At 36.7% G+C, this 22,736-nt stretch overlaps 1 long non-coding RNA gene across 6 annotated transcripts in view; it reads left to right on the top strand.

The window, feature by feature from the left end:
* Window positions 1-22,736, top strand: part of LOC104651657 (uncharacterized) — a 386,100-nt gene that overhangs the window by 46,787 nt on the left and 316,577 nt on the right. The window lies entirely within an intron of this gene.

The following is a 22,736-nucleotide window of genomic DNA, read 5'->3' as shown; positions in this document are numbered from 1 at the left end:
TAAACAGAATATCACATCAGTGAGCCTGAACACCACTGGCATCTTGTAAGTGCAAAAAAAAAAAAAAAAAAAGGCAGATTCTCTTGGTAGATGTGATGTGAAAACAAAAATATTGTATTCATATGTGAAATAAACATGAGATGTCTACCAAATGCTATATATATAATGTATATGACAACATTGAGTTGACAACTATTAAGTAAGATAAATCTTTGCCTTAGGTGTGGAGACAGGGGATGTCCAAATCTGACAGACAATGGAGGCCAGCTTGCTAAGGGAAGTGAACCCTGAATTTAGACTTTGAAGATGAGTAAGAGTATCCTAAATAGACAGAGGAGAACAGAGCATTTTAAGCCTAATCACCAATACCGATATTTTAGTAGCATCCAGTTAGTGGTAAAACACTTTGAACTAATTCTTTCTAATAGACAGAAACTCAGGAGCACTTTTAAAAATTAAGTTGTAATTTACAAACAGTAAAATTCTCAGATCTTATGACTATAGCTAGATAACTTCTGACAAATGCATATACCTCTGTAACCCACACCCATATCACAGTAAACATTTCCACCACTCCAGAAAGATCCCATAGATCCCTTTCTAGTCAATGCCCCTCCCCACCCAAAGGCAACTATTGTTCTGATTTATTTCACCAATAGATTAGGCTTCCCTGATCTAAAAAATCATGTGAATGAAGTTATACAACCTATACCTTTGTGTCTGTCTGCTTTTTTTCACGCAGACTAATGTTTCTGAGTTTCATCAATTTTTTAGTACCTGTATTGGTGTTTTTAAAAATTATTTAAATAAAAATAGAGATGGGTGTCTCCCTATGTTGCCCAGGCTGGTCTCAAACTCCTGGGGTCAAGCAGTCCTCCCACTTTGGACTCCCAAAGTGCTGGGATTACAGGCATGAGCCACAGTGCCCAGACTGTATCGGTCTTTTGTTCCTTTTTATTCTGGAGTGGTAGTCCATGGCTTGGATATAATCTTACTTGCTTATCCATTCCTATGTTGTTGGATTTTGGGTTATTTAAATTTGGGGCTATTTTGAATGATTCTGCCATGGACATTTTTGTATAATCCTTTGTGTATACACACACACACACACACACACACACACACACACACACACACACACACATATATATATATATATATATATATATATATATATATATATATATTTAGTAAAGATCTACGAGTGGATAGGGTAGGTAGATAGTTAACTGCCAGGACAATTTCCAATGTGGTTGTGCCATTTTATACTTCTACCAGCAATGCATGAGAGCCTCACTTGCTCCACAAACTTCAATATTTGGGGTGTTCAGTAATTTCAATGCAGTTACAATAATGAATGTGTACTGGTATTTCATTGTGATTTTAGTTTGTATTTTCCTGATGGCTAATGATATTGAGTACTTCTTCATGGGCTCATTTCTCATTCATGTATTTTCCTTTACAACATTACTGTTGAAGACTTTTGCCCATTTTTATTAGGGTATTTGTTTTTGCTAGTATTTATTAATGATTTTTGCTTCTGGGATCATGAGAAGTTGGTCTGCAGTCTTTTTTTTTTTGTCTTTGTCTAGTGTCAGGATAATGCTTACTTGTGATCTGCTTATTAATTTTCATAATGTATCCCTTGATGAGTAGAAGTCATTAATTTTGATAATGCCATTATATATGCTATATATTTTTTATTTTGTTTAAGTTTATGATTAGTACTTTTTTGTTTCTGTTTAAGAAATCTTTGCCTATCTCAATGTTACAAAGATATTTGCTTATCTCTTTTGGAAGCTTTACATCTTTAGTTTTGACATTAATTCAAATGTATACTCGTAGGTGGTTTAAGGTGTGAGTCAGGATTCATTTTTTTTTCCATATCGACAGCCAGTTTTTCTAGCACCATTTGTTGAAAAGACTGCTTTTTCTATTAAAGTGTTTTGTTACCTTGATTGAAAATCAGTTGAACATGTAATGTTTATCTATTTCTGGATTCTACATTCTGTTCTATTTATCTGTTCAACCATCTATATACTCAAATCCCATTGTCTAGATTATCGTAGCTTTAGAGTTAGTCATAAAATCAAGGAGTTTAAGAACTTTGTTCTTCGAAAAGACTCCTTTGACTATTCTAGGCCCTTTGCATTTCCATATGAATTTTAGAATCAGCTGTCAATATCTGCAGAAAGGACTGCTGGGAATTTAACTGGAGTTGTGTTGAATTTAAACGTGTCATTTAACAATACTGAATCTTCTAATCATGAATATGGTAAGTCTCTCTTTTATCTTGGTCTTCTTTAATTTTTCTCAGTAATATTTGTAGTATCTTGCACCGATTTTGTTAAATTTTTTCTTAAATGTTTTATGTTGTGTTGATGTTACTGTAATTGGTAAACATTTATTTTTCATTGCTAGTTATTAATGTATATATTATATGGCCTTATATCCTGAAACCTTGCTAAATTCACTTATTAATTCTAATAGGTTTTTTAAAGATTCCTTGGAATTTGCTACATAGTTACGCTAACTGCAAACTACAAATATAATATATATATTTTATATATATATTATATATTATATTATATATTATATATTATATTATATATTATATATTATATTATATATTATATTATATATTGTATATATAAATATATATATGTCAAATATATATATATATTTGTAGTTTGCAGTTAGCATAAAAAAGTCATTTAGACTGAAAAGTGAATTATATATATATGTATATATGCATATATATATATATACATATATGTACATATATCTATATAATTCACTTTTCAGTCTAAATGGCTTTTTTTGGAAGGGGAGATTATATTCCCAATAAAATATTGAATAGAATTTACTTTGTTCTTGATAATAGATTAAAATTATTCAGTGTCTCATTGCTCAATGTGATCTTCTTAGCTATAGATTTTCTGTATATCATCTTTATTGGGTTGGCAGAGTTTCTTTCTGTTCCTAATGTATTGACAGTTTTTAACATAAATAGGTGCCAAATTTTATTTAATGTTTTGATTTATTTAGGTGATTGTATGATTTTTTAATTCTGTTAATGTGGTGAATTACATGGGATCATTTTCTAATCTAAACCAATCTTTTCTAGTGAAAATTTTTCTTTGAGACTTGTGTGTTAAGATTTTAATTACTTAATTGTAACTAATTTTTATTTTAAAATTTATTACTGTATTAATATTGCTTATATTTTATTTATGATTTTTTCTTTTATGTTCAAGAGGGAAGTTGGTTTGTAGTGTTTTTCTACTTACAATGTCTTTGATTTGGGGATCAGAAAATGCTGGCCTCAAGTTGAGTTAGGATGGGGTCCCTCAGTTGCCATTATTTCTTCCTTAAATATTTCATAGAATTCACCCAGTGAATTTATCTGGGTTTAGATTTTACTTTGAGAAAATCTTTTTAATTACAAATTTGGTTTCCTTAATTGGTGTGGGGCTGTATTAGTCTATTCTTGCTCTGCTATAAATAAATACTTGAGACTGGGTAATATATAAAGTAAAAAGGTTTAATTGGTTGACAGTTCTGCAGACTGTACAGGAAGCATGATGCTGGCATCTGCTCAGCTTCTGGGGAGGCCTCAGAAAACTTACAATTATGGTGGAAGGTGAAGGGAAGAGAGCATCTCACATGACTAGAGCAGGAGAAAGAGAGAGGGGGAGATGCCACACATTTTTAAACAACTGGATCTTCTGAGAACTTACTTGTGATCACACGAACAGCATCAATGGGAGAATCCACTCCCACAGTCCAATCACCTCCCACCACGTCCTACCCCCAACACTGGGATTACAATTTGATATGAGATTCGAGTGGAGATAGAGATCCAAATCATATCAGGGTCTACCGGGCACTTGCTTTTCCCTAGTAGGTACCTTTTGCCCAGCTCCCTGGAGTCTTCCTGTGCAGATGCACAGCTTTGTATTCAGCCAGAGACTCACAGCAGTCTTGATGTCAACTCATAGAACTTCTTCACAGCACTGGTCTGTCTCTCCACTACGCTGCTTAGTAAATACAGCTGCCTCAGCAGCTCTGGACTTAGGTATCTGTTTTCTTAGCTGAGCAATACCACTGTGCTTTTGTTTGGGCTCCCTCACTCTGCATTACAGAGTGGGAAGTGCCCCCAGACAGGTATGCTGGTGGTGGTGGGCTCCTCTTTCCTTCTTTGTTTTCTTTCACTCCAGGATTACACACCTGATGTTCAATGCCTGAAAACTCTTTCTCTTTCTCTCTCTCTCGCTCTCCATCTATCTATGCATGCATACATACACACACACACACCCCTACACAGACACACCCACACCCATAATACCACTAGGTTATAAATGCAATATGTATATTTTAGCATATATATATATATATATATATATATGTGTGTGTGTGTGTGTGTGTGTATGTGTGTGTGTGTGTATGTGTGTGTGTATATATATATATATTATATATATATATTTATATTCTAGTATTAAAGTTGTTTATGGTAAGAGGGCTAGTTGATATCAGCTACTCTATCATGAATGAAAGTGGACATCTTAGGAGGATTTTAACTGAATGGACTACAGTAAGGAGTCTAAAATCCCACAGAGACTAAGAAAAGTGTTCATATCAGAGTCTAAAGACCATTTTCTTGAACAAATTATGCCTTTTCATCCTTATATTTACTTTAGTATTCTTTACTAAAAAAGACAAATGGAATCTGATTAAAGACCACTTTTTAATTGTCCTTTACATTTTAAATGAGTCCCATCTTAATTCTCTTAAAGTATTGCTGAGAATGTATCCAATTTGTTAGATATTTTATTGTTCTTCAGTAAACCTATGTGTTCAAAAATATTTATCAAATAAATAAACAGTAAAAAATTGAATGAAGCAATCAAGGAGCATTGAATGGATATTTATTGCTATCAGAGAATTGTTACTTTTTTAGGTGAGATAATGTTATTTTAAAAAAATAGTTCTTCTATTTTAGTATTACTTGTGGAAATATTTACAGAAGCTATAAAATGCTTTCTGGGATTTGTTTAAAAATAATCTGAGGACAGAGGAGAAAGTGGCTATTTAGATAAAACAAGATGGCTATGAATAATTATAACTGTTTAAGCTATTGCAATTATTAATAACTTTTAAATTATTGTTACTGTGTGTATACACATATATACTATAAGCTTATAGTGCTAGGAAGTATATTCATTGGTAAACAGAGGGTGCTATGTTCCCTGACCACTGAGCTTATTTTGCCTAGTTGGAAAAATTAAAATATATAAAATAAAGTTATTGATAATTAATTTATTATAATTCAGTAACTTAAAAAGCATGAGGTACTGCAAGAGTTGGGTAGACAGTGATCAGGGAAAAGCATAGTAACTCATTTTATGAGCAGGAAGGCAGTATAGGGTAATTGGTATGGTTGCCAGATTTAGCAAATAAAAATACAGGAGTTCATGTTACTTTCATGAATTTTAAAGGCAAAGAATAAATTTTTTAGTATAAATATGCCCCATGCAATACTTTTGACTTATTTATACTAAAAAATTCATGATTTATCTGAAATTCAAATTTAACTGGGCACCTGTATTTACCTGGTAACCCTAGGTAGCACTTATGAACATTGTCTCTGAGACCAGAAACCTGGGTTCCATTTCTGTGTCTTCCACCTCTTACCAATAAATTAGTTCATGAGTCTATTACACAGTGATAGGGGAGTCTGGGGGAAAATGCTGACTAGTATCCACAGAATGGGTCATCCCATCTAGTTAATTATCAAACTATTATTAAAATCCTCCTCTGCTGAGGTCACACTTTATTGACCATTTGCATGGGACACAGATACCTTCACAAATATCTTCACCCCATTCAGAGAGATCTATTCACATACATCTTCCCCAGATGTTTTTTTCATTAATTTTCCAACCTTCCGCCGTTTAAGCCCCTTACCATTCCCCAAATTCACTGGCCATGGTGCATGAATAGGTATATAATTGAACATCTGGCCATTTCTCCTTTCAAGCAAAATAAACAGCCAGGTGCACTGCTTGAAGTTCTGCTTACTGGGAAATTTGCCTTTCATCTCTGTTCATCAGGGATGTCCCAGAAAGAGGCTTTGGTGCTGTAGCTGTTCACTTCCACGTGGTACCTGCACATTACAGGACCATCAGTAAGCCAGACCTAAGTTTTTTTCTTCTTCTGTCAGCTGATTGTAGGAAACTCCCCACGAGGCTATAGTGCATGCAGGAGAGGGAAGGCAGTATAGATGAAGCAGAGACCATGAGCTTTGGGGCCCCTTCTTTAAGTAATTTACTTGTGCTGTAGGGCCTGATCAAGTCCAGTCTGGTATATACCACTTCCATTTGATGATGGAGTGCTACAGTGCACACACAACTTCATAATTTGGTGGGTCAAACAATGCCCAGTTCACGACAGGTTTACTTTCCTTGTGGCTCAGTTTCTGCAGTGTGGAATGGAGAAAATGGCACCTACATGTTAGGTTTTCTTTAAAAAAAAAATTATTAAATTAGCACCTAGTATATTGCTTGACAATAATGATGATAAACTAATTTTAAATATTGTAAAATGATTACATGAACTGAGCAATGTACCAATAAAAGCTGAATAATTGCCTAATGATTTATCTACTTTGTTGTTGCTGCTGAATCAGTATTGACTAGAGATGCACATATAGGCTGTGAAAGACAGAAAAGTGGCTACCTTTAATGGGGCAAGAGGGGGCTGTAATAGTAAAGACACCTGCAGAAAGTGCTCCTAGGGCAATGGCACTGTTCTCTTTCAGGATATAGTGTAACATTGGTGTTTCCTTTATAATTATTTAAAATTGCTTGTTAAACTCTGCATTTAGGTTTGTGTGTGTGTGTGTGTGTGTGTGTGTGTGTGTGTGTGTATGCCCATGTTTATGTCACAAAAAATGTTAATGCATGCTCGCCAAGTTCCTACTATTGTGTCAGGCACTGAACTTGTCCCTGGCAATAAAACCATTAATAAAACAGACATTCTGTGACCTCAGGGATCTTATGTGTTCTTGGAGGTATACTGGCTTTGAAAAATAATTACACAATGAATTTCTTACCATTGCATATGTCCTACAAAGGACAATGTATAGGGGGATGAGACTCAGAATGACGTGGTTGAGATTAAAGTCAGACTTTATGCCCTAATTAAATATCTAAATCTGGAACTGACAAAAAAAATAGCTTAAATGTACATCTGTCTCCATAACTTTACTTGATGTACACTTACACATAAGTTTTTGACATATTACTGTTTCTCTTTATGAAAAAATACATTATGGAGCCATTTAAGTGTTCAGAAATAGACCGCAATGGATAAGCCAATAACAATAACTTTTCTTAGAAACAAATAGTATGATCCTGTTTAATACTCTATTTTATCATGGGAACAGACACTTTAGATTTTCCTTAGGGCTAGATTATCGATATTAGAGATGGAAAAAACCAGAGTTTGCCACAAAATGTCAATTCTCTGTACTTAAGGAAATGTTTCAATCTCCAGGAGAGCCTTCCTGACCTCCTCATTTCGGTCCAGCATTTTAGAATGATTGCATCAGATTTCTAATTGTGTCGGGCAGAGATAAGCACTTCTAAGTGTACATGACGGGAGGTAGCAGTGGTGGCATAGGCTCTTTGCAAAGCTGTGTGATTGTCTGTAGTACTTCTTTGGGCTGCCCAGCCACTGCTGCTCTTGATTACTTCCTTCACGTTTTCATCTTGAGTTCCTTTAGCAAAAGTTAGCTTCATTTTTTGAAAGTCTCTGAACTCTTGATTTCTTAAATGAATGTAAGTGGCTTCAGTATCTGCAACCTCATTATATGCCGTACCAAATCTATTAATAAATTAACCATAATTCAGCTTGCTTCTGTATAATGGAGTTTTTGCTGGAGGTGCTGTAATTAGAAGAACACCACCAATTGCTTGTTATTTAATCTAGTGATTTATACAGATTTTTTAAATGCATATAATAGGAAACCAATTAGCATTAGTTGGGAGATTTATTTCTCAACTTATTTTTGGACTCAAGTAATTAAACACAGCCACCTGAAATAACTGGTAATGAGCTGCAACTAGATGAAACTGTAAGTTATTAATTGACTCATCAACTCTTATGACACAAAATGTTCAGTTAACATTTTTAGGAATTAAACAAATTTCTCTGGGGGAGAAGGATAGAGAGTGGTCCTAACCGTAGGCAAGAAACTATAATTTTCTCTTTCAATGTAAACTTTGCGAATAGTTTTAAGCTCAAAATATCTAAAATTCAAAAACAGACTTCGATAAGGGTGGCATGTGCTGGAAGCCTGTGGTGTTAACAATGCAGGGAGATTTTGTCAAGCCATGCGATTTGATCACAAAAGCTCATGTCTTGCAAAGGAGGGCAGGTTTCCACGTTTATCTTTGGGTCAGCTCTTTGCATTGTTGATTGATTCCCTGTAATGCTGTTGTCAGTATTTTATCAATAGTCAGATAGATCCCATGACTGGCATTTTGCCTTTTTAAAACCATCCCCTTTGCCATTACAGAGAATTGAAACCTCGAAGCCAGCTGGGAATAGCTAGTAGGCTTTTAATTATTATTTATGAATTCATCAGAAAGAAATATTGACTTCTAATTAAAGGCAGAAAATTACTCCTGGAATAAATTGATAAAGGTCAGTTTCTTTGCAAAGAACTTCTCTATGTGTCTCTATGTGTCTTGTGTTATCACTATTACAAATAAGGCAGCATTCAATCTGTATGAAAGAATAGGTGAAGATAACTAATTGTTATATTAGTTCTTGCTTTTGGTATTGAATTTCAATTAAACTTTTCTATTGCTTTTCCTCTTCTTGGTATTTTTCTCTTCTGAGGCTGAGAAAAACTGCTCTGTTTTAAAAACAATTAGAATATACCTTTTTTTTTTTTTCCCTGAGAAAAATGATTTGTGTGTTTTTGGTCTAAGAGAATTAAAATGGTAAAAATACTTTTGAATCCTATTTCCTAACAAAAGAGAAAGTCTTTCACTGATTATAGAAGGTTCTAGGAAAAGCACTGGTCTATTTTGGATTAGGAAACTCAAAGTAAATCAAAATACTACAATAATCAAAAGAAATAATCAAAGAAATAGCCTCATTTGAGATTTTGGCACAGTGGATAGATATTTAAATATTTAACAACTCTTTTTATCTCTACCTGTTCACAAGTCATACACAGGGAGTTGGAATGAAATAAAAAAGCTGCCTATTGACTTTGAAATTAAAGTAGGTATTAAGCCCAGATTTTGAATAATTTCCCTTCTGTCTGTCAGAATACTCTGCTCTCAGTTTTCCTGGGCTTAAATATTAATTGTGTGCCAAGGCAGTGTTTACCAAGTTGTATTGATGCTATATATGCTTGCTCATATTTTTAGATTATTGATCAAGTTTTAAAATCCATCAACCTTGAAAAAATATCTTGGGGGTGATTTCTGGGACCTTGTTTATCAAATTTGATAAGAAATTTCAAAATCAAAATCTTTCTAAATTAAGCATTTAGATTGAGGTTTGCAAAGAGGGACGATTTTAGCAATGACTGAAGATGTTTTTGTTGTCACAAATGTGGAGGCGGGAGCTACTGACATCTTGTAGGCCCAGGATGCTACTAAACATCTTAAAACCTGCAAGGCCACCCTTAATAAGAAAGAATAATCTACCCTCAAATATTAATAATACAGGAGTCAGGAAACACTAATTTAGAGAAATATGATAAAGTGTTGCTCAATGTTAATGGTGACTCAACACTAAAACTTCACACTGGGAAAAAGAAATTAAAATAACAATGAGATGCCTTTTCCCCGGGGAGTAGCAAAAATGAAAGGAAGTGATAACATCCAGTTCTGGCTAAGACGGTAGGAAGTAAACACCTTCATTGGTCAAAGTAATCTGGCAATCTTTATTATCATGTAACTTTGACTCAGCATTCTCCCGTTTAAAAATATCAATATACAGAGACAGAGCTTTTCTGTTGTGTTTTAAAAAATACTGAATGGCTGGGCAGAGGCTCATACCTATAATCTCAGCCCCTTTAGGAGACCCAGGCAGGATGATTGCTTGAGCCTAGGAGTTCAAGACCAGCTTTGGCAGCATAGCAAGACTCAGTCTCTACAAAAATTTTTTAAAAATTAGCCGAGTGTGGTAGCACGTGCCTGTAGTCCCAGCTACTTGGTAGGCTGAGGTGAGAGAATTGCTTGAGTCCAGGAGGTTGAGGCTGGACTGAGCCATGATTGTGCCATGGTACTCCAGCATAGGTGATAAAGAAAGACCCAGTCTCTAATATATATATATATATATATATATATATATATATATATATGGAAAAAACCTCAATTTTAATAAATTGGGGTATAGTTTGTGGCTTCTATAATATAGATTATTATGCATTTATTAAAGTGAGTTTGATCTATATCTAATGACTGAAGGATATCTATTGTTTCTCTGGGTGAAAAAATCAGTTTCACAATAAGATGTATATTTTAAGCTCATTTTTATAAAACAAACAGCAAACATTTCTGTATGTATGTGTATATATTATTGCATTTTTTTTTTTTTGAGCCAGAGTCTCGTTTTGTCTCCCAGGCTGGAGTGCATTGGTTCAATCTTGGCTCACTGCAACCTCTGCCTCCTGGGTTCAAGTGATTCTGCTGCCTCTGCCTCCCAATTAGCTGGAGTTAAAGGTACCTGCCATCATACCCAGCTAATTTTTGTATTTTTAGTAGAGATGGGGTTTCACCATGTTGGCCAGGATGGTCTCGAACTCCTGACTCCAGATGATCCATCTGCCTCCGTCTCCCAAAATGCTGGGATTACAGGCGTGAGCCACCGCGCCCAGCCACTATTGCATATTTTAAATGAGCATGCAGAAGACAACTTGGCTGATGTTTAATTTGGTTACCTCATTGGAAGAGAAGAATGAAGATCACTGGGAGTTAATCATTAACATTTCTCTCTTTTGATTTCCTTTTCCATTTCCAATTTTACTTTTCTGTATTACCTTTGTGTATACAAACAATGTAACAAAGAAAAGCTTAAGAAAATTTTTTATCACTCCTGAGCACCTATTTTACGTTTAGTATTATTGTCTGTGAACCTCACAGAAATTTATACCTTGCTTAGTGTAATTACAAGAAGGATAGTTAGGTTTTGGTTTTGGATTTGTTTTTCTCTTTGTTGGTGGATAATGCTAAAACTGTAGGTATTGAAAAATGTGTATGTACATGTACTTTGTAATATACATGGCATGTACTTTAGATATAGTGTACAAATGACTTCATATGATGAAAATAGCTACAATGATGGCATATAACAAAGGTGTGCAATCAGACCTGCAGAGCCACCTCCTGGCATGTACTCATGACCGTCCATTGAGAACCGCCCAGAGACCTGTTGGGGAAAGGACATTGTTGTTTTCCTTGATGTCAACCTTCAAGGTTAGGAACCTTTCCTGAATCTTTTATTATGTCTATGTTTTGGATAGTTTTGATACCGCAATAATGTAGAAATGGGCAAAATTTTGAGAATAGTGATGAAATTATTTTCTTATCTTGAAAATCACCTGTGCATAAATCATAGTTAAAATATGTCATGGGCTATTGTCAGCAAAGGAAAAGAACAGTGAGAAAACTTAAGGGTCAGCAGTCTTTTCAGACTTTAATTAGGCTGGATACAGAAATGACAGAAAAGTGTTTACTGATCCTGTTATCTTGGCCCCAACCTACCCCACAAAACCAGCCAGCATTACTGAGTCCAAATTATGTCTCTGATCTTATTCTGCTCAGTTCATGCAACTTGATTATTTTAGTCTTAATGACAATGAGAGTGTGTTATTTTTGTCCTTATTTTTTTAAAAGAGAAAAGAGACACAGAGAGGTTAGACAACTTACCCAAAGTCACATAATTACCATGGGACAGCCAGAGCCAGAACTTCAGCCAAGGAAGAATCACTCCAGGAATGGTATAAGTAGAGTGAACATTTAATACCCTGGAAATTGAAGCATCTTATTATTTTCTTCCATGCATGATTTAAAAATAATAATAAAAAGGCCTGGAGCAGTGGCTCGCGCCTATAATCCCAGCACTTTGGGAGGCTGAGGCGGGCAAATCACCTGAGGTTGGGAGTTTGAGACCAGCCTGACCAACATGGAGAAACCTCATCTCTATTAAAAATAAAAAAAGTAGCTGAGCATGATAGCACGTATCTGTAATCCCAACTACTCGGCAGCAGGAGGATAGCTTGAACATGGGAGGTAGAGGTTGCAGTGAGCCAAGATCTTGCCATTGCACTCCAGCCTGGACAACAAGAGCAAAACTCCATTAAAAAAAAAAAAAATCAGTGCATTCTAATTCAACAAATTCTTAGCCTTAGTAATGGGTGAATTTTGTTAAGAGGACCCTTATGGATTAATTTAAGAATTGGTATCACCTACTATAATATTAACATTTGATGTTAATGTAGAAACTGCTCAGAATTTTAGATAATGTTGTTTATTTGGGCCCAGTAAATAAATAATATAATGTATTCAGCTTCTCCTCTTCTTTCAAATGAGTAGATGCATATGCATATGTTTGTGTAATTGATTTGGAGATTAGTTTATAGGCAAAACAGTCTCCTATAAATAAAAATATTGAAAGTTTAAAACATTTGGGTCATAGGCCTGCTTTACTGGCCTGATGATCTTGTGTCTGTGTTAATAATGAATGCAGGTCTATTACCATTTAATACCTCTTTCAACTGAATTGTGACACCAATACATCACAGAATGTAGGTTATTAGATGAATAAAAATAAATAGTTTGAGAGTGCTTTCTCACATTTGAGGTTTAATTCTCTCTTTGCTAGGAGTGTTATATTGAGAAGGACATATTTTACAGATCTTACAGGCTTTGCAATTTCAGTCCTCAATTTCTGTACTTTTTCCCCTTTATAATTTCCATGTTCCTATGAAATTCTCCAGTCATAAAGCCTACCACTACATTACTGGCTTTGGGGGGTAAATTTTGTGTCTAAGTTTTCTTGCCACTAGTGAGTGTTTTTTCCCTTCTCATTTTATTGCATAGATTTTTCACATAACACATAAAGCATATGTCCTAAAGTGAAAACACTAGGTAAAGTCCATTTTTAAGAATCTGACCATCCCCTGCCCCGTGCTTTTTTGCCCCAAGGAAGAGAAAACTCAAGACATGAAAAACGATAACAACTTATCCACTGGTTTTGATGAACAAACATTTGTACTGACAAGGTGAAAAAATATATAAGTGTGAAGATCTTTGACAAGAAGATTTCTGACAGTTGAGGTTATCTGAGCTGGGAATGAACAAAAAGGTGCATGGGAAGGTGGGGAGGAAGAGAAGTGGTGGTGTCTTTCATTCCTAGAGAGGACTGTGACATGGCCAACTGCTCTAAGGTCAGGCTCCCTAAGGGATCATTCTTCATGATGGCACCTAGCTTGATGGAGGTTGTGTGGAGTAATATCTGCTATTTCTTCTTCGTGCTTTCCTAAAAGCAAAATCAAATAATGTAACAACTACCCTGAGGAAAAATCAACACAACCGTGTTAATTTAATATATCATCGTGTTCTCTTTAAATGAGGGTGATAATTTTGGGCACAATGTATCCTTTTGAACTAGCATACTTCCCTTTGGTTCATCATAACCATCTCTTAGCTACTAGATATGGTCTTTTGTAGAGGACAAAGTAAAATAAAAAATGGTTCCTGCCCCTAGGGAAACGTGATCAATCTATTATATAGACAACCATTCCTGGAACTTATCTAGAACAAGTCAGATTGAAGTAAGAGCTATTATAAAGTACATGAGTTATGTGAGATTGAAAAACAATGAGAGATTAATTATAATCAAGGATGAGAAATCCAGGAAGAATTCATGGAGGAGGTAGTATGTGAGCAGGGCTCTACAGAATGGTTAGGACTTTGACAGGAAAAAAGTGACAGCTAAGTAGGAGGAACAGTCAGAAGAATGCAAATTGTGCCAAGTGACTACTTCAAGATGGTTGAAGTAGAGGCTATCAGAGAGGCTGTGGTGAGATATATTGGGGATCTGGTTAAAGGGCTCTTAGCATTACTTTACAGACAACATGAAACTGCTGAAGAGCCTTCAGGAAGGAAGTACATGATTGTATTTTGCTTCAGAATATAATTTTGTTTGCTCTCTAGAATAGGACATTGGAATCCAGATACAGTCACTTCACTTTGGAATACAGCGACTATCATTTCTCTTAATTAACCCCTTGGTCAGTAGCCATTCCTTGTTAGCCTACTTCATGAACTTCCCTTGCTCTGTTGGTGTCTGAAATGTTTGTTTCTAAGGTTCTGTCCTCAGCCCTCTTCTTTTCATTATTTTCTCTGGGTCAGTGAATATATCATAATATGCAATAGCTTCAGCTACTGCAACATGGCTTCAGCTATCATAATATGCTAGTGCTTCTTCCAAACACATTTCCATGTCTCTTGCCTTTCAAATGCCCCAAACCTGTATTTCCAGTTTTCTCTAGATGACTTGGTATTTTCAGCTGTGTCCCCAAATCTAAATTTGTATCTTTTTTCCCAATCCCTGTTCTTCTTTTGTGCATCTACACAAGTGGCATCATTGCCATCTACCCAGCTGTCCAGTGAAAATGTCGAAATATCCTCAATTTTGTTCCCATCTGTAGCTGACAATTGCATCCAATTAATTATCAATCATAAAGTCTATCTACTAAATATCTCTGATAGCTCTCTTCCTTCATATCCCCAAAACCATGTCTATAGTTTAGACCAGTGCTTCTCAGCCTTTAGCATGCATAGGGATCACCTGGAAAGTTTATTAAAATACACATCATGATTTTGTAAGTGTAGGGTGGGGCCCGAGAGCCAGCTTGCCTGCCTTCCTGCCTGCCTGTCTGCCTTCTTTCCTTACTTCCTCCCTCCCTCCCTCTCTTCATCCCTCCCTCCCTCCTTTTCTCCCTTCCTCCTTTCCTCCTTTCCTCCCTTCCTCCCTTCATGCCTTCCTTTCTTCCTTTTTTTTTGTCCCCCTGCCACCTGAGAATGTACCTTTCTAACAAGCTCCCAGGTGGTGTTGGTACTTATATTAGTTCATTCTCACACTGCTATAAAGAACTGCCTGAGACTGGATAACTTATAAAGAAAAGAGGTTTAATTGACTCACAGTTCCACATGGCTGGGAATGTCCCAGGAAACTTACAATCATGGCAGAAGGGGAAGCAGGCATGTCTTACATGGTAGCGGGTGAGACAGAACAAGTGAAGGGGGAAGAGCCCCTTATAAAACCATCAGACCCCATGAGAACTCACTCACTATTAGGAGAACAGCATGAGGGAGACTGTCCCCATGATCCAATCACCTCCAACCAGGTCCGGTCCTTGACATGTGGGGATTATGGAGATTATGGGGATTGCAATATGAGATGAGATTTGAGTGGGGACAAAGAACCAAACCATATCACTACTACTATTCCCAGGATCGTACTTTGAGTTGCAGAGGTTTAGATAATATGTAACTTTTGTCTGGGCCACTGAAATAGTTTCCAGTCTTTTTGGTTTCTAGCTCATTTCTCCAAATTGACGGATTCCCCCACTTCAGAAACTAATGGGTTTTTGTTTTCTAAAACAGGTGTTGACAAACTTTTTTGTGAAGGATCAGATGATAAAGATTTTAAACTTTGTAGGCCATATAGTCTTTGTAGCAACTACACAACACTGCTGTTGTAGGGACGAAGGAGCTATAAATGAATGAATTGGATTTTGCCCATTTGTTATAGTTTGCCTATCTTTTACCCAGACGAGGTTTAAATTTCCTAATGGGACTTGCAAGTTCCTTTAATTGGCCCTAACCTAGAATCCAGCCTAATTGTCTCTCTTCCTCATGCAACTGTTGTTCTTTGCACAAAAAGCGCTCTGTGATGGGTCACACTTCCATGCCTTTGCAGATGCTGTCCCATTTACCTGGGATGCAACCTCAGAGTTTAAGCTCTAGTTTGACCATCACCTCCAATCTAACAGATTCCTTAACCAATGGAGTCTCTTTCTCCTTTGTAATCCTGAACTACTCTGTGCATATCTTTATTTTGGCACTTGGTGCATTTCAATGATTTGCTTTCATTCTTACTTGAATCTGAGACTTCCTTAAGGGAAAGGAACATCTTTGCATAATGCATTGCCCAACACTGAAGAGATGCTTAATATATGTTTTTGAATAAATGATCAGTTCTCAGTAACCGAAAGAGTTAATTTAAATATAGTGTATGCTTAAGTTTCTTTTGGCAATAGTAACTTTCATCCACTGTCGTTGTGAATTTCCATCATTAATCCAGTTCTAGGCAGTATGGGTTCTGATTTTAAATCTTATGCAAAATGAAACATTGCTTTGTGGCACAGCATTATACACATGGTTGTAAATATAGAATGAGTGGCACTTGACTACAATGGGATTAACACAGTTCTTCCATTTGTTTGGCCAATTTGAAGGAAACAAAACACTTCTGCATCCAGCAGCACTACCCCCAAACACTATAACTCTTGGCATTTAAAAAAACTGATTATAGAAGCCTTGACTACTCCATCTTTTTCATCCTTTCCATCTTGGACATTGGATTGTAGGGGAGGCAGCGTCTGAATAAGGTGAAACAAATCATGTCAGAGTGATTGATGGAGGCTGTGTTTGGCACACCCCAGGTGATTGTGTTGGGTGGAAGAGTCATCAATTTGCTCCCCCAAAAGGATATATGGTGGAGTCATAAATATTTCACAAAATGTGGGGTGACATCTGTTTTCTTGTTTACTGAGAACAATGCCTGCTAGAATGTTCCTCCTCCAGACAGTTGTTCCAGTTCTGATCTATCAAAGACTTATTTACCTGCTGATGGGAAGTGCTGCTATTTCTTACATTTTCCTTTGAGTTTTCATTTTGATTTTTGATAACTGTATATTCTCCAGAGGCTGAACTATTTTTTTATTTTACATTTTGTGGGAGGCAAAAGAAAATCTACGTTCTTGGTTCCAGGTTTGAAATAGCAGCAATTTCTAAAGGGCAGGGCCATTTGTCACGTATTGGTATTTTGTGATTAGAGAAAAAGAAGCTGAGTTCTTATAACATTACAATCAAGAGAGAGATCAGGCTGCACTTTGGAATTTTGGTTGAACTTCTGTTACTGCTTGTAAGTATTCATAACACTTTATATTTTGCAAGAACTTTCATATACATAACCTCCCATGATCATCACCAAAGCCCTGGAATCAGGGAAGAGAGTAAAAAAGTAAAAAATTTCAGAGAGGAGCAAACGAAACCTCAGATAGGTTAAGACACTTGCCTGAGTCTATACAACTAGTTAGTAGCACACCTGACATTAGAATGATGACCTTCTTTGAATAAAGTTCTTACGTATGCATAAAAGGGAGTCTTCCAAATGGTACGTCTTTTTGACCTGTGAGTTTTGGCATATATGGACCATTCAAGAATCAGTAAGGGTTTAAAATCATAGCTGGAAATAGATTTTATGTTATTTTGCCCTCTTTGCTGTTAAGAAAAATTGGGCTGGGAGCAGATAGAAGTGAGTGATTTGTTGAGGTCATGAAACAAGTCACTACAGTCACTATGGGGAAGTGACAAGACTCCATGATTTTGTAAGTTCAGCTCAGTCTGGTCACATTGCCATTGAAGTCTCTTTCTCTTCATCCAGATAATGAAACTGCAGAGGTGACAGTGCATGTGTGATCATGCGGTAGGTCTATATATGAACTGCAGTGTCCTTTTCCCCTGCTGTCACTGTTATGTCCTGGAAATGCATCTCCCCCGCTTAGTGAAGGATTCCAGCCTTTGTTAAAAGTACTATAATCATCAGTTACTGAAAGGCCAGGCTGCATTCAGTGCTGTTTCCAGTAGAGGTGAGTTGCTATCAGGTTCCTGACTGTACACACTAACAATTTGCTTTTTCTTTTAAAACGTTCAAAATAAACACTGGAAATGGCTTTGAAATGTAACTTAATGAGATTTCCATGGTAGCTAAGCATCAAAATGGGCACAAATCTGAGGTTGTTTTGATTTTAATATTGCCCCTACTTTGGGGGCAATATTAAAAGTACTAAAACAACAAACCCATCCAAAAGTGGGCGAAGGATATGAACAGACACTTTTCAAAGGAAGACATATATGAGGCCAACAAACATATGAAAAAATGCTCATCATCACTGGTCATTAGAGAAATGCAAACCAAAACTACATTGAGATACCACCTCGTGCCAGTTAGAATGGTGATTATTAAAAAACCTGGAGACACCAGATGCTGGAGAGGATGTGGAGAAATAGGAACACTTTTACACCGTTGGTGGGAATGTAAACTAGTTCAACTGCTGTGGAAGACAGTGTGGCACTTTCCCAAGGATCTAGAAATAGAAATTCCATTTGACCCAGCAATCCCAATCCTGGGTTTATACCCAAAGGATGATAAATCATTCTGTTATAAAGACACACGCACATGTATGTTCATAGTGGCACTGTTTATGATAGCAAAGACCTAGAACCAACTGAAATGCCCATTGACGATAGACTGGACAAGGAAAATGTGGCTTATATATACCGTGGAATACTATGAAGCCATAAAAAATTATGAATTTGTGTCCTTTGTAGGGACATAGATGAATCTGGAAACCATTAATTCTCAGCAAACTGACACAAGAATAGAAAATCAAACACCGCATGTTCTCACTCATAGGCAGGTGTTGAACAATGAGAACAAATGGACACAGGGAGGGGAGCATCACATACTGGGGTCTGTTGAGAGTGCCAAGAGAGGAACAGTGCCAGGGGCGGGGGTGGAGAGGTCGGGGAGGGATAACATGGGGAGAAATGCCAGATGTGGGTGATGGGAGGATGGAGGCAGCAAACCGCATTGCCGTGTGTGTATCTATGCAACAATCCTGCATGATCTGCACATGTACCCCAGAACCTAAAGTACAAAAAAAAATTAAAGGTACTTTCATATATATAAACAAAATGCAGCTTATGGGTTTTTTTTAAACTAAAAATTGAGAGGGGCATAATACCGAGAGGGGATAATGTAAAACATCACTCATGAAGTATAGATTTTAATTTTCTCTGCCTTTGTGGTTATAGGTATGTATCTGTCACCATTTACACTTTGAGAAAGTATTCAGTCGTGTCAGTGTTTATTTCTGCTTGGATTGTTTTGTCTATGGCATTAATGGGAATGTATTCCAAATCATAAATGGGACTCGGAGGATGAAGAAACAGTGCCAGCCAGAGAGGCTTATTCTTGAGGATAGCAAGAAAAAATAAGCCTAGACCAGGTTTGGATAACTTACCCATCTCTGCCCTCCCCATTCATCATTATAAAAATAAACCAGAGCACAGGCCAAGGTGTTGATGCCCCGAGGGACACTGCAGAGCTGAACAAAGAAACAAAGGCAAGTGCGTCCCAGTGCCAATGATTCCATAAAGCCACACCTGAAGCCAGAATTATCCATTGCTTCTAGTCCAAAGAAGGAATAAGCTATTGGCATAACTTTCCCATTTTTTAAATCATTTGGGGTATATTTTATTGTCTTGTACTTGCTGATACCGCTGATGACCAGAGTTCTTCCTGAGTCTGTCTATAATTGTGAAACTTACTAGGTAGTAACATTTCCCTACAAGAGGACATCTTTTTTTTTTTTTCCAGCTCTCTATTTCTGGTGCAAGAGAGAGTATGTGGAGGTTGAGGACTTGGCTATTGACAGCTCTTGAATACTCTCCCCAAGATGTGATTCATTTCTCTGGGTTAATTTTGCAGTTTGCATTTGAGTTAGTCAAGAAAAATAGTTTTCTAACACCTCCTCAAAATCTAAACCAACTGAGACTATTCCAGGATTGGGGCTGATTAAAGTTTTGAGGGGAAGAGAGGGCTCACCATGTATGAACCAGGCACTGTGTGGGACACACTTCATTTCTATTATGCACAGTACTCATGTGATGTACGCATTATTACCTGTGTTTCACAAGGAAATTAAGAAACTGGAATGCAGTATTGTAACATAATATATTTGAGGTTGAACAGCAGAGCTGGATTTTGACCCAGAGCTGGGATTTGAACTCCTTGTCAGTAGCAAGCCCACCCGCTTTGTCTTGCACAATTCTGCTTCCAATGCTTATAAAAAAGGATCATTTAAGACCTATTCTCAGCATTCCCATACACTTCTAAGGGATTAGGAGAGATTATGTAAAGAGATTTGGCAATTGGTAAAGTCTGATCCTACCCCATAGAGACAGAGAAAAAAAAAATTCCACCACAGAAACTATCTCTACTGCTTTTTAACCTGTATGCAATTTTAAAAATACAGTGGGCCAAAAAAGAGAGAAACTTTTCTAATATTCCTTTGAAATCTACATAGTCAGCGAATTCTCTTTTAAGTAGAATATGATTAATTTAGCCTCTCAATCTGAGAAATTTAAAAGTGCCATTTCTCTTGCTTGTTCAACATTCGTGAATAACCAACAGCAAGTATGTTAAGGGCAGAAAAAAAAATGTGACTGATCAGCTAGGTTCCTATTAAAGAGCAAGGAGCTTACTTGGATGATTCTGTTAAGAAGCCTGTGGCATTTGCTCTAATGACTTATTTGGGCATATACCCCAGTTTTAAAAATCTCTACTTTATAGTCACTAGTGCAGTCCAGTGGCTTAGGAAGCAAATGGGTCTAAAACTTGTTGTATGACTGTGAACAAGTCATTTCTAGTCTCTTAGGACTTGTTTCTGCCTCTGAAATGACACATAATTATGCTCACAAAGGGCTTGGGGGAAGATTCATTAAGGAAATTACCAGTTATTTAGAAAATTGCTGCTCAAGTTCATAAAATGTTTCCCTGGTGGACTTATTGAGCACATGGCCCTCCTCAAGGTGAATGAATGAATCCCTTCTGTTTCTCTGGGGAGGGGCTTTTCTTTTCTTCTAACCTCAATTCTTGACTCAGGGTGTCCAGGACTAACAATTTGGTTTTCTTAGGAAGAACACTGACCTGTTTGCCCAGTCCTTAAAAGGAGCTTTGTTTCTTTAAATCCGTCTGGTTTGCTCTGAATATTTTCTTTCAGTTCATTATAGAGTTATGAACATGGGGGATTTAGAAAATGGCCCACACCAAGCGGCATTAAGACAAGCCCCCTTGATGTTTCCACAGTCAGGAGTGATTATTCACTCCGGTAATTTTCAGATATGATTAGTCAGGAACTACTTTGTGCTGAATGGATTTATAAAGGCACATAAGAGTGGCACGCGAGACAGTTCAACAGTCTTACCCACTGTTAAGAATTTTATAACCTCCTGCTCTCAAGTCATCAGTGATGACTCGAAGCAAAATGCCAAAGACAGCCTGACTTGTTCAGTAATCAGGCGGGTAGTTGAAGATGACTGGTCAAAATCCTCCATGAATATTTGACGGTATGAACAAAATGATGAAATAGACATTGCTATTATATTGGAGCTGATAGATGGAAAGACCAGAACATTTGCAACTTGTCTTTTTTTTTTTTTTTTTCTGTTCACTGATAACTTCAGGCTTCAACCATACTCAATTCCACATCCTCCTCTTGAAAGAGAAAACACATAAATTATTCTGATTGACTGGGAACGTTGGCTGATAGAATATTGTTCTTCTCTTCTATTTCTAGCTCTGCTTGTCCATCACATAATGATCACTGAAATCAAGGACTGGGCTGGCAAACACTGTAGGCAGAGACTCCTCCGGCGAAGCCTCTGTGTGATAAAAATTTTGCCTTCATCTTTTCATTGATTTGGGAGCCCTCCTGTAGTTGGCTGGAGGCTCTCAGTAGGGACTATAAAACCAAACCCCAGGTGGCTTTGCACACCTGCAGAGTCAGCTTCTTAGCTATATTTTTCCTAATTTTAACCTTTCTTGTGTTATATAAAATTAATAGGAGGTCTTTGGTTTGGACTGAGCTCCTGCACTAGGCCCAACAGACTAAACCAAAATGGACTTACACATGCTAAAGTTCCATATCATGAAGCTGAAACTAAGTTATTTATCTTATCTTCCAAGAAATCAAGGTGTGGGGGGAGAGAGAGAGAGAGAGAGAGCGAGAGAGAGAGAGAGAGAGAGAGAGAGAATGAGAATAGCCAAATCCCCAGTTTAGTCAGCTTGATAAGGAAGTCCCCTCTACTTTAACCTCTACAAGGAAAGCCACTTTGAAACAACCGATGCATTTACTGTTTTTTGTTTCTGCTTTCCTCAGTCTTTCTCTATTTCTAAAACAAAACTCCTCTGCTCAGCTCATTATGTTCATCCATTCTATTTTATAGGTGAGGTTTTGCTCAATTCTAGAACAAAAATAAAAGCCAGTTAAGATCTTTAGACTTAATGTCTTCTTGATATTTCTCTTATCATATTCGAAACTCAAATATGAAGAAATATGAGTCCATTTATTAATGCATCCCCGAAAGAGGGTTTCACTGAGACTTTCTATATGATGATATCTATATGACCCTGTCTATATAATAAATATCTGTATTGATTGAGGGGAATCGAAAAGATGTGGTTAGTGAGACCCAGTTCTTTTACTTCACTAAGAAGCAGAGTAACTGAGAGATGTGTGTGTGTGTGTGTGTGTGTGTGTGTGTGTGTGTATGTGTGTGTGTGTGTGTGTG

The sequence above is a fragment of the Saimiri boliviensis genome, chromosome 7 (genome assembly GCF_048565385.1).
Source record: "Saimiri boliviensis isolate mSaiBol1 chromosome 7, mSaiBol1.pri, whole genome shotgun sequence".
In the NCBI taxonomy this organism is placed as follows: domain Eukaryota; kingdom Metazoa; phylum Chordata; class Mammalia; order Primates; family Cebidae; genus Saimiri; species Saimiri boliviensis.
This window is presented reverse-complemented; position numbering and strand designations above follow the sequence as displayed.